Source organism: Pongo pygmaeus, chromosome 3 (assembly GCF_028885625.2).
Source record: "Pongo pygmaeus isolate AG05252 chromosome 3, NHGRI_mPonPyg2-v2.0_pri, whole genome shotgun sequence".
NCBI lineage: Eukaryota > Metazoa > Chordata > Mammalia > Primates > Hominidae > Pongo > Pongo pygmaeus.
In genome coordinates this window covers 730,832-743,966 of record NC_072376.2, presented here as the reverse complement: position 1 = coordinate 743,966, position 13,135 = coordinate 730,832, and the positions used below count along the sequence as shown (strand labels likewise).

Here is a 13,135-nt window from a genome sequence, read left to right as displayed (position 1 = left end):
GAGAGCCTGGGCAGAGAGAGGAGGGGACCCCGAGAGCCTGGGCAGAGAGAGGAGGGGACCCCGAGAGCCTGGGAAGAGAGAGGAGGGGACCCCGAGAGCCAAGGGGATAGGTGGGGCCGGCCGCGGGTGGATGGAGTGCTGGAGCCTCACAAGGGAAATGCTCAAAGATTAGCCTGGAGGATCTGAGGGCAGCTTGAAAGAAAATGTTTCCCTTAATTAATCACATCCCAGCAGCTGGAATGGAGGCCTGCAAGACAAGACGGGGGCTGACAGCAGGAGGCTGTTCCCATCAGTCTGCAGAAGAGCAGTCTGCAGAAGGTCCGTGCAGAGGAGAGAGCTCCATGGACACAGCGGAAAGCAACTCAGCTTCAGACCCTGACCCTTGGCTCTAGTTCCCATTTCTTTAATTTTCACCTATAAGAATAAAGAAGGATTAAAAATAGTAGCACTCAGTGTCAGGTGTATACAGGCACTGAAGTATTTATTGGGGCCGGGTGCAGTGGTTCACACCTGTAATCCCGGCACTGTGGGAGGCCAAGGCGGGTGGATCACCTGAGGTCAGGAGTTCGAGACCAGCCTGGCCAACATGATGAAACCCCGTCTCTACTAAAATACAACAAATTAGCCGGGCGTGGTGGCACATGCCTGTAATCCCAGCTACTCAGGAGGCTGAGGCAGGAGAACTGTGTGAACCCGGTAGGTGGAGGTTGCAGTGAGCTGAGATTGTGCCACTGCACTCAGCCTGGGCAACAAGAGCGAAACTCCATCTCAAAAATGATAGAATAAATAAATAAATAAATAAGAGCTCACTGTCTCCGGACATTGCTCTTGAGCTGCAGCAGTCCAGCCTGATCTGATGAGCTCACTGTTGGCATAAGGCTAACGAATCAGCCAATCGGAAGCTTATTCTGACTACAGCCATATCTTCATTTTCACTTCTGAAAAGAAATTCTGCTGTGATGAGACATTCCATTTTAAATTTTCAGCATTTTATAAATATGGCTTTCCTGTGAGTGGGGATGTTGCTGGTGTGGAGTCGGTGACTCCATCGTCCGCTGTTTGCTCTCAGCGTAGCTACAGTATCACGGATGAGAACGTCAGTGCTTTGCCATCAACAGTGACAGTTCAACAACAAAATAACCCAGAGTTCACTGTGGCTTCGAAGCGCAGCCCTGGAAGTCCCCTTTTCTCCTCTCCTCGTTCTGATGTGAAGGCCATGCAGTGGTCATGAAAACGTCCCAATGCAGTGACGACGAGTTCCAGCCACGGCGCACAGAGATCTGCTCAAAGCCACCGGCGGGCAGGCAGCACACGCCTGGCGCACACTCAGCTGCACCACGGACGGGCTTACGGGTGAAGGCGACCGCAGCTGGGCCAGTGGGGCCGGTTCCAACCAGGCTACACACCATGAAATTTCAATTCTTAAATTATCACATCATAAAATACAATGCTTTTGATTTTTTCCAACTATTTAAAAATGTAAAGAAACATTCTTAGCTCATGGGATCCTCTTGCCTCGGCCTCCCACAGTGCTAGGGTTACAGGCCTGAGACACTGTGTCCGGACCCCACGTTTCTAAAGCAAGAGGTGACAGGCACGTTCAGCATCTGTGGAAAAAGGTGAGCGCGTGAGCCCCATGGCCCTCACCAGAAACGGAGAGGAGCCTGGCACACCAAGACCACGACACGCCCACTGAGTGAGAGAGCCCAGACTGGGCAGAGACTGAGAATGGACACTTTGATAAATGTTTTAAACATGTTGCCTCTACGAAGACACGTTTCTAAAAAAAATTATAAAAACAAAAAGAAACAACAAACCACTACAAACCTAACCCCACCTCTGATGTAGCAGGGAACTCTCTTCTAGCAAGCCCCCACCATGTGGGGGTGCGGGGGGGTGCGGGGACAGTGTGGAGGGTCTGCCCGGAGCCCAGGTGGGAGGGGCAGGACCCTGTCGGCGTCTCCTCCAAAACAGGCACCTGGACCCTCGAGGGCTGACGCCTCACCTCACCACTGCATCCTTGCAGCTAACGTGCGTTTCAGGAAGAGGCCTCTGGTCGGAGAAATCAGGTTTGCAATTGTCTGCACCACAGATAAAACTAAACAAATTGCAAGTAGCCTCCATCAAGAAAATAGGTGCACTGCTAATAGTTTTAAAGTTAGAATCCTCCTGCTAAAGAGCCACAGTGACTGAAAGCTTGAGAAACAACAACAAAAAGAATATTGACTCAACGGAAAATACGGTGGCCAAAGACAGGAGCTTGTCAGGGAGACGGCTCAGGGCCACCGTGCCCTGGGGGTGTCAATCTGGAGCACTCCGGAACCTCTCGCCTCTTGACTTCTTCAATGTAGAGTGGAGTTGGCAGCGTCCACACCGGACAAGAGCGTGCTGAGGTGGACGAGAATATACAACTTGCTCCAGGCTGGACGCACACGCCAACTAACACGCGAAGACGAGCAATGGAAAGGAGGTAGCATGCAGATCTCAGTGCCACCCTGCTCAGCACGTGGACGACACCTGCCCTGATGGACACCCAGAAGCGGGCTTGCCCAAAACACGACTGGAACGCGACCCAGGTCCACTGCCACAGGACAACAGGAAGGCAGAGGCAGGAGGGAACCAGAATGAGGCCCATGAGTCAGTGGCATTCTCTGGATCCTGACTGGAATAAACAAAAACAGGCTGGGTGTGGGGCTCACACCTGTAATCCCAGCACTTTGGGAGGCCAAGGCAGGAGGACTGCTTGAGCCCAGGAGTTCAAGACCAGCCTGGGCAACACAGCAAAACCCTATCCCTACCAAAAATTAGCCAGGCATGGAGGTGCTTGCCTGTAGTTCCAGCTACCCGGCAGGCTGAGGTGGGACAATCACTGGAGCCTGGGAGGTTGAGGCTACAGTGAGCTGTGATAGCACCACTGCACTCCAGCCTGGGCAGCAGAGACCAGGTCTCAAAATAAATAAATAAATAAATAAATAAATAAATAACAACCAAAAAGCACAGCATTTATGAGACAACTAGAAATGTCAGCACTGAGTGGCTACTTGGTATCTCTCCTATTTTCCTAAATGTTATCAAGGTATTGTGGTTATGAGCTTTAAGAAGAACCCTTGGCCGAGTGTGGTGGCTCACGCCTGTAATCCCAGCACTTTGGGAGGCCGAGGCAGGTGGATCACAAGGTCAGGAGATCGAGACCACGGTGAAACCCCGTCTCTACTAAAAATAGAAAAAAAATTAACCGGGCGTGGTGGCGGGTGCCTGTAATCCCAGCTACTCGGGAGGCTGAGGCAGGAGAATGGCGTGAACCCAGGAGGCGGAGCTTGCAGTGAGCCGAGATCACGCCACTGCACTCCAGCCTGGGCAACAAAGCAAGACTCCGTCTTGGAAAAAAAAAGAAGAACCACCCTTATCTTTTGGGGATATGTACTGCAGCCTTTACAGATCAAAGGCTACGGGGCGAGGCTGAGGGGGCAGCAGGTGCAGCAAGGCCGGCCACGCCTGGAAACTGCTGGCAGGGGGTGGGGGTCACAAAACTCGAGGTTCCTGCCCCGATCCCACCCACTGCTATGCGTCTGAAACGCTCCAGTGCAAACTTTTTTTTTTTTTTTTGAGACTGAGTCTTGCTCTGTCGCCCAGCCTAGAATGCAATGGCGCAATCTCAGCTCACTGCAACCTCTGCCTCCTGGGTTCAAGTGATTCTCCTGCCTCAGCCTCCCGAGTAGCTGGAATTACAGGCACCCACCAGCACACCTAGCTAATTTTTTTTTTTTTTTTTTTTGTATTTTTAGTAGAGACACGGTTTCACTACGTTGGTCCGGCTGGTCTCAAACTCTTGACCTGATGATCCATCCGCCTCACACTCCCAAAGTGCTGGGATTACAGGCGTGAGCCACTGCGCCCGGCCACAAACGTTTCTTAAAGTGTCAGCACTGGCGGGGGTCACAGAACTTGGGGTCCCGCCCCGATCCCACCCACTGCTACACGTCTGAAGCACTCGGTGCAAACGTTTCTTAAGGTGTCAGCATTAACTCGAATGTATCCTTTGCCTTTTCCTAGGACTAAAAAACTTTCAGATATTAAAAGACTAATTGTTTCTATCTACGTTTACTCAGGAAATCTAAATTCTTCCTGCATGAATGAACTCTGTGAGTAGGGAAAGAAGCCTCTAACAGTATGATTCTCTGGGTCACGCATTAAAGGTGAGATACGGTTTCTACGGATCTGGCATATTCAGCTGTGTTTTGAATTCCACCCTCTTCTGAGATACAGTGAGAACCAGCCCAAGTGAATTCTCAGCTCCTCTATCTGCCTTTGAAAGGTCTGATGAGCAGAATGCCAGGACAGCCCACCTGGCGCTGACCGGGCCCCTCCTTGACCTCCTTGCCGGTTGCCAGTGGAGGACCGCCACCGTGAGAGTGTCGGGAGCCGGGGAGCTCTCAGCTGAGCGATCCCCAAGCAACCGATTTCCACTTTCAGGGTATTTCTACTATTTGGTATTTCTTTTAATTCTAAATGAAATTTGACTTTATGGTGAAGTTTTTCTAGAAACACCAGCTACCCGCTCTGACACCGTGCTGCTCCTCTGCTGTGGGGAGGCTGGCGCTGCAGGATGCGAGGAGGCAGGCCTGGGACAGGAGGTGGGGCCCAGGAAGAAGGCAGGGTCCTGGGAGGGGCAGGAGCTGCGTTGACCCCTGGGGGTCCCATGCACTAAACATGCGATCCATACTTGCTGAATGAATACACAGAAGGGGTACAAAGATGTCTACGCATCTTAGACACGCAAAAGAAGAGACCAGCCAAGGAGATGAAGTTGGGCTGAGAGCAGGGATGAGAAGACGGTGATTCAGCCAAAAGGAAAGGGGCCTCCCATCTGAGAACCAAACTTCCAGGAGAGCAGGGGCTGCAGAGGCCAGGCTGGGACCTCAGGGATCAGCGAGACAGTCGGACACTCACCTTCTTGGAGGCCTGGTACCAATTTGTAAACAATATCTTGCATGGTTCTGTCATGACTGGCAAAAGAACAGAAAGGTGGAGTTAGCTAGAAATGTTAATTCTATAATTCTTGTACATTTTCCATTTAACAATATCAAAGTTCAGAATCACCAGTCTGGAGCTTTGCTGGAATTTTACTTCTAGTTTACAAATGAAAAAATGTTTGTGTCACCAAAAGCTATGTATGAGTTGAATTAATGCATCATTTAATTTGGGACCTGGCTGCTTACAAACATTTCAAATAATGACAAATAAGGTTTAAGATTTCTTTTTTTATTTTTTGAGACGGAGTGCCCCCGTGTCGCCCAGGCTGGAGTGCAGTGTCGCAATCTCGGCTCACTGCAAGCTCCGCCTCCCAGGTTCACGCCATTCTCCCGCCTCAGCCTCCAGAGTAGCTGGGACTACAGGCGCCAGCCACCACGCCTGGCTAATTTTGTTTTTTTGTATTTTTAGCAGAGACGGGGTTTCACAATGTTAGCCAGGATGGTCTTGATCTCCTGACCTCGTGATCCGCCCGCCTCGGCCTCCCAAAGTGCTGGGATTACAGGCGTGAGCCACTGCACCCAGCCTAATGACAGATAAGGTTATTCTGGGAATCCGTGCTTCTGTCTGCCAGACACCCCAGGTTCCCTGCGACACTGTCCCTGTGGACACCCCAGGTTCCCCGCGATGCTGTCCCTGCAGACACCCCAGTTTCCCCGCGACACTGTCCCTGCAGACACCCCAGATTCCCCACGTCCCGTGCACTCAGGAGACACTGTCCCTGCCCCTCCCACCAAGTACTTCCTGGGGTCTCCAGGTCTTTGTGGGATTTCCACTGAACAGAGGCTTTTCTAGAATGTTTCCAAATAACGTAAAGAAAAGTCTGCAAGGGCCGGGTGCGGTGGCTCACACCTGTAATCCTAGCATTTTGGGAGACCGAGGCAGGCAGATGACCTGAGGTCAGGAGTTCGAAACCAGCCTGGCCAACATGGTGAAACCCTATCTCTACTAAAAATACAAAAGTCAGCCGGGCGTGGTGGCAGGTGCCTGTAATTCCAGCTACTTGGGAGGCTGAGGCAGGAGAATCACTTGAACCCAGGAGGCGGAGGTTGCGGTGAGCTGAGATGGTGCCACTGCACTCCAGCCTGGCGACAGAGCAAGACTCCATCTCAAGAAAAATAAGTAAAATTAAAAATAATAATAATAATAATAATAAAAGGGAAAAACAAACACATCTGCCTTTCCCCCTTCAAAATGTGTCTTCAGAATTATCTCTACTACCCTCTTGTGGTATGGGGAGCATTTCCCTTCCTTTGGAGCGACCCCCCAAATCTGAACGACCTCCCAAATCTGTGTGAGAACCACACGCTCCACCTGGCTGGCCCCTTGGCCTCCTTCTGACGCCCAGGCAAGAGGTGCCTTCTCCAGAAATGGTGGCTGGCCCAGGGGTGAGTCCAGGCTCTCTGTGACCCTGGGCAGAAGAGCACAGCGCAGGGAGAAAGACCTCGGCCATGTGTCAGGGCAGCAGGGCCGGGGCCCCAGGACCACCTGCCCCACGGCAGAAAGGTGAAAGGTGTGTCCAAGGGCCGGCTCACATCAAATTTAACTTCAGCAAATTCTGCGTAAAACTCATGAGATTCAACTTGGTCTTGAGGGCTCTCCAACAATTTAACTTGACTAAGTATTTTTTCTTTTTTTTTTTTTGAGACGGAGTCTCGCTCTGTTGCCAGGCTGGAGTGCAACGGTGCAATCTCCGCTTACTGCAACCTCGGCCTCCTGGGTTCAAGCGATTCTCCTGCCTCAGCCTCCCAAGTAGCTGGGATTACAGGCATGCACCACCATACCCAGCTAATTTTGTACTTTTAGTAGAGATGGGGTTTCTCCATGTTGGTCAGGCTGGTCTCAAACTCCCAACCTCAGGTGATCCACCTGTGTCGGCCTCCCAAAGTGCTGGGATTACAGGCGTGAGCCACTGCGCCCGGCCTACCTAAGTATTGATGGAAATGTATCTGCAGACACAGCCTGGGCAGGCCTGGCAGGATGGCCTGGTGAGCGCTGGACCCAGGTTCTTCGTGTGCAGCTCCTGGGGTGCCCTTGGTCAGGAGAGGCTGCTGCCAAGGCAGGATGGGGGTACAGCGCTATGGCCTGGGAACGCCCACACACAGAGACGCCCGGGGGCACTCACCCCATGTACTGTGGCCTGGGAACACCCACACACAGAGACGCCCGGGGGCACGCACCCCACGTACTGTGGCCTGGGAAGGCCCGCACTCACCCGATGTACTGCAGGGGGTGGCTCTGGTGGATTACGATCCTGCAGGTGGGGCAGGTGTTGTTCTCCTCCAGGTACTTCACCAGGCAGCTCCTGCAGACTGTCATCAAAGCACAGGTGTGTTAGGAGAGAGTCTAGAGCCAGGGCGCCCACCCCACTGGTGTGCTCCACTGAACATGGGCATCTCTGAGCTCATTTTTGTACAGATGCTCACTGCTGTCCTCCTTGTGGCTCTTAGCTTCTGAAAGGAAACATCTTGCCATTCTGGTCTCAGAAGCAATGAGAAGGTTTTAACTGCCTCGCCAATGGGCTTCCTCAAAGAGGCAGGGTTAGGAATTAAGTGGGAAGAAAAACTTAGAATGGGTAGATGATGCTCAAAGGTGAGAGAGCTGTGGGTCATCAGAACATGGGCTAAAACAGAGAATTTTACAATACTTTGTCCTAAAAGATGACAGTATCTTCTACGTACAACTACATAAAATCAAATGAAAATAACCTAACATAAAATATGCTAACCAATATCTAAAAATACGATTAACGTTAAAGTCAAAATTCTATCAAATTGGCAAACATTTTATTTTCTAAAGTGAGAAATACACAAGCATCACTTGTATTATAAGTGTATACTTCATTTTAAATATCCTGTTTAAACAAAATGCTCCTCAGCCATCAAGAGATGCACACAGCAGTCGTCCACACCAGCAGGGCTGCCAGCCATGGGGCCTCATGTTAGCATAAGAGCCGAGCCTCAGCCTGACGGATGGCACCTGCACGTCAGCTGTAGCCACACTTAGAGAAACACTCAGGTCCAGCCCCAGTCATCAGTCCTGTAACACCAAAGCACACACTCATCAGGTGTGAGGACACACATCAAGTGTGAGGAACACACTGGCAGGTTCCCCTTTGAAGGATTTAAGGAACTCCTTTGGAGATTTGGAAACTGCCAGCAGTGAGCGCTGTGTCACAGCAGCTACTGGCCTTGCTGCTCGGTGGGAGGAACGTGCGGTCTCTCCTGTGTTTTGCTCTCCTAAGTAAGGCCTCATCTGCTCTGAAACCACCCACAGGACCTTTAGTGTGAAATGACTTTTCTGACTTATCTTCAAAATCATCTCTGCCCCTGGTCCTGGGTCCTGCTTTTGTCTGGGCTTGAGCTAAAAGCGTGTGGTAACACAAAAGCCAAGGTTCTGAAGAGCACAGAGCTGGGAAGGGCGCGCCCTCCCTGGGTGGTGCGGGCGGGGCACGTACAGGTGTGCAGACACTCGGTCACCGTGGTGGCGTCGATGAGGTACCCACTGCACAGGCGGCAGGTGATGTGGGCGTTGATGTCCCACAGCTTGATCTTCCTGGTCAACATCTTTGGCTTCTGCAAGAGAAAACAAAATTAATTAACACCTGAAACTCTTCCATGCCTTTCATCCTTAGCTGAGCTCTGACAGCCGCCCCCAGGGAGGACAGTGCAGGCCCTGAGGCCTGGGCGGCAGGAGCCTCTTGGGCATGTGCAGGGCACGGTCACCAATCCAGTGTCTGCGTGCACTGGGACAAGCCCACCTTTTCAAAAGCCCCCGGCTCCCCCGCACTGGCTTCTCTCTGTGCCCAACACCCCCTCCTCTCCTCCTGCATGAGAACTGAGGAGGGTCCATAAAGCTGCAAAGAGGGAGGATCCCTGGGCCGTCTGTCTTCTGTGAAAGCGGAGGGAGCAGGAGGAGCCCGCGAAGGCAGAGCTGCCGGATGGGATGAGGATGGGCAGGCTCTGGGCACCTGGACCCTCTGCAGCTCACAGCGCAACCCTTGGGCCCAGTTTAGAGTCTGGGCTGTGTGCTCACACCCCTTCCTCCCCATTCACTTCCAGGGCTGGCGCGGCTTCCACGGTGTCTCCTGAGGCTGTGTCTCCCAGAGCCTGAGGCAGCACGGGGCAGGGCGGAGGCAGCACGGGGCAAGGGTCCCACCCTACCCTCACAGGGTGGGCACAACGCCAGGCCACAGTGGCTGGCAGAGGCACTGCCTTGAGAGCTGCCGCAGCAGCTCTGCTCGCCCACCAGACCTGCGCCTTCGGGGAGGTGACCCCGGATGTCACCGCACGACGGCAGGCAGAGCCTGGTGATTAGCTTCTGTGCTTGAGGCAAGAGAGCAGGGCCGCTCCGCGTGTGGAGGCTGGTGGGGACTCAGGGTAGCCAGGGTGCACCCCACTACTGGGAGTTCGCTCCCCACACTTTTCACCAGAGGAGCAGCAGGCACGAGTTTCCCTCAGTGGGGACGGAAAGCCGCGACCCAAACTGCTGCATGTGTGACACCACTTCCGTCATCACCGCCACCAAGAGCCCCAGCCTGGAGCTCTCTGCTGAGCCCCATATCGCCTGCCGCAGGCGCGGGCCTGGGCGTCCAGCTGCCGTCCCACGAAGCAGCTGAGAGCTGGGCTCATCCAGGGGCCGCATGTTTGTGGGTGAGGCCTGTCCCCGACCACTCTGCCACCACCTTTACGCTTGCGGTCCTCACCTGGTCACAGAGACTTCCAAAGTCAAATCCTCCCCTCCTCCTCCCTGTGGGGCTATGAGGTTCGGGAGACCGGATGCGTACTGAGGACACAAGAGCCTGCCCAGGAAGGGAGAGGGAGGGGAGGAGAAGGGAGGGGGAGCCCCGCCCCGCGACCTAACGACCACGCCCACCCAGGAGGGGAGGGGCATCCCCACCCTGTGCCCCTGAGGACCACTCCCACCCGGGAGGGGAGGGGGAGCACCACCCTGTGCCTCTAAAGACCACTCCCACTCGGGAGGGGAGGGGGAGCACCACCCTGTGTCCCTGAGGACCACGCCCACCCGGGAGGGGAGGGGGAGCCCCGCTCTGCGTCCCTGAGGACCATGCCCACTGGGGGGGGGGGGGGGGAGCCCCGCCCTACGCCCCAGAGGATCACGCCCACCCGGGAGGGGAGGGGGAGCCCCGCCCTGCGCCCCCGAGGACCACGCCCACCAGGGAGGAGAGGGGGAGCCCCGCCCTACGCCCCCGAGGACCACGCCCACCAGGGAGGGGAGGGAGAGCACCACCCTGTGCCCCTGAGGACCACTCCCACCAGGGAGGGGAGGGGGAACACCACCCTGTGCCCCTGAGGACCACTCCCACCCGGGAGGGGAGGGGGAGCACCACCCTGTGCCCCTAAAGACCACTCCCACCCGGGAGGGGAGGGGGAGCCCCACTCTGTACCTCTGAGGACCACGCCCACCAGGGAGGGGAGGGGGAGCCCCGCCCTACGCCCCAGAGGACCACGCCCACCAGAGAAGGGAAGGGGAGCCCCGCCCTGCGCCCCTGAGGACCACGCCCACCAGGGAAGGGAGGGGGAGCCCCGCCCTGCGCCCCTGAGGACCACCCCCACCCAGGAGGGGAGAGAGCACCCGGGAGGGGAGAGACAGCCCTGCCCTGCGCCCCTGAGGACCTCCCTGCAGGGTGCTAGTCGACCGCCTCACACCTCGGCTGAGGCCCCAGGCTCGGCCCCCAAGTAGCACTGCTCCTCCGCGACACGCCGGGCACCCAAGTGAACCAGTGACGGAAGGAGACCAGCCCTCTGCACCCCGCACTGCCATCGAGGCCTCGGCCCCCCACAGCTGGCTGGACCTTGGACTCTCACAGGAGGGGCCAGGAAAACTCGGCAGTGAACAGTGAACGCTGCATCGTGTCCTGACCAGCCGGCTACTAATGATCGCCGGCCCTCGCCACAACCAGCAACAGGGCAGGGCAAGGAGTCAGCAGGACCCCCGGGGTCGGGGGTCGGGGGGCGTGGGCCTCACCTCCGCTAGACGTCCGCGTGTCCGTCCCTCTGCCGGGGCATGGAGGCTTCAGGCCAGCACTCCCACGCGACGCTGCCTCCTGGCTCCGCACGCGGACTCGCTTCTGCACCCTCCTTCCGGCCCTGGCTCTTTTTCCATTTTCTAGCACAGAAACGGCACCTGTTAGTTCACTTCGCGTCATGGATGTGTGCCTCCCACAACTCCGCCATTCCTACAAGAACTTGCAACCAAGCCCTACCGAGCAAAGGGCGGAATGGGGTCCATCAGAAGTACTGACCGGGAGAAAAGCTAAGGACCCACGCACGGCTCCAGCCTGTCCTCAGAGCCTGCGTTTTAGAGGTGCTGCAAGGAACGGCGACCACACGCACAAAGCGTGGTCCCGGCGGAGTCCGGCAGTTCACAGGTGCGGAAAGAGGAGGGCAGTCGGCCTACGCGCACTTACCTGAGCACGACGCCTGGAGTCCCTGCTACATTGTGACGCCTGCGGAGAAAAAGCACAACAGGGTTACCCTTGGGCCGGAGGCGGACGACCCCCACCCCACCCGCGGTGCCAAACCTGGCTCAGTTACACTGCTCTGTTCCTTGCTTAAAATAACCAAAAGTTCTTCAGGGACCGTGAAGAACAGGCTCTACCCGGGAGACACGGGCTGGTCTCGGTGCCTGTCGGGCGTCTCTGAGGCCCAGGCCCAAGGCATCGGAGACAGCAGGAGTGGGCACGCGGCCCACGGGGGTGGGGGGGCAGCTGGGGGCCCCATCATGCTGTTTTGGGCCCAAGAAGGCAGGATGTGAGTCTGTGGAGCCCCCCGGAGGAGGGGTGAATTTCGGGGGTGATCTGAGGAAATGCAGGACCTCAGAGGCAAGGCAGTGACGGCTGACTCCACGACGCAGCCAAGAGATGCCCGCAATTCTGCTGCTGTGCACAGGGCACCGTGTTCTCTCCCAGTCACAGACCTGCCTGCGCCTTGCAGATGTGCACCAAGGGCCCTGGCGTGGGCACTGAGCCTGGTGTTGGGCTCCGCGGGGATGAGGACAGGGAGGGCACCTGGGGCCTCAGACAGGCAGGGAGGGGCAGGGGAGGGACATGGTCCCCACCTGGGACCAGGGGACCATGTAGGGACCCTGCGTCTGGGACGGGGCATCAGGGTGACTGCCATGCTGGGAGTGCTTCCCCGGGAACCTCGGTGGCCTCCCCCACATTCCTGTCTGAGTTGGGGAAATGGGTGGCTGGAGTCAGACCGGGGAAAGTGGGGGCCTGGGATGATGTACAGTGTCTGTGGCTTAGTGACAGAGATTAAATACTTTCATGCGCTTCATTTTCTACCCCATTTGTATAATTTCTACTCTTCCGGTTTCCCACAACTGCACTTTTTATTAACTAATCTTTGAAGCTCAGTTAACTTTTATATAAAAAGAGAGGAAGAAGGGAAAGAGTAGAGTTAGTCTTCCCAGGCAAATATAAGGGGAGATCAACAGGCATGTCTGAGGCACTTGAGTTAGGGAGAAGAGAAACAAGATGAAGAGAATGAAGCCAGGCTCAAAGCCAGGCTTCTGGAATATTCTGCAGCACTGGGGGCTTCCACATCTCCACTGCCCAACAGCACAGCTGCTGACCACACATGGCGTGGAGCACCTGAACTGTGGCTTATGGGACTGAAGGATCTCATTATAATTATTATTATTTCTTTTTTTTTGAGACAGGATCTTGCTCTGCCACCCAGGCTGGAGTGCAGTGGCACGATCTTGGCTTACTGCAGCCTTGACCTCCTGGGCTTGAGCAATCCTCCCACTTCAGCCTCCTGAGTAGCTGGGATTACAAGCATGCATCACCATACCTGGCTAATTTTTGTATTTTTAGTAGAGACAGGGTCTCGGTCTGTTATCCAGGCTGGCCACAAACTCCTGGGGTCAAGTGATCCTCCCGCCTCAGCCTCCCAAAGTGCTGAGATTACAGGTGTGAGCCACCGTGCCCAGCCCAGTTTTTTGTTTTTCGTTTGTTTGTTTTTTGTTTTTGAGATAGAGTCTCTCTCTGTCACCCAGGCTGGAGTGCAGTGGTGCAATCTCGGCTCACTGTAACCTCCACTTCCCAGGTTCAAGCGATTCTTGTGCCTCAGCCTCA

At 55.3% G+C, this 13,135-nt stretch overlaps 1 non-coding gene across 1 annotated transcript in view; it reads right to left on the bottom strand.

Annotated features, from left to right (window-relative positions):
- Nucleotides 1-8,082: 8,082 nt before the first annotated feature.
- LOC129034740 (uncharacterized) overlaps nucleotides 8,083-13,135 on the bottom strand; it is a 29,732-nt gene continuing 24,679 nt past the window's right edge. Inside the window, exons 2-5 of the transcript XR_010125988.1 lie at nucleotides 11,462-11,500; nucleotides 11,020-11,160; nucleotides 8,489-8,606; nucleotides 8,083-8,394 (exon numbers count right to left, since the gene is read on the bottom strand). This is a non-coding gene — a transcript (uncharacterized LOC129034740). The remainder of the gene's footprint in view (nucleotides 8,395-8,488; nucleotides 8,607-11,019; nucleotides 11,161-11,461; nucleotides 11,501-13,135) is intronic.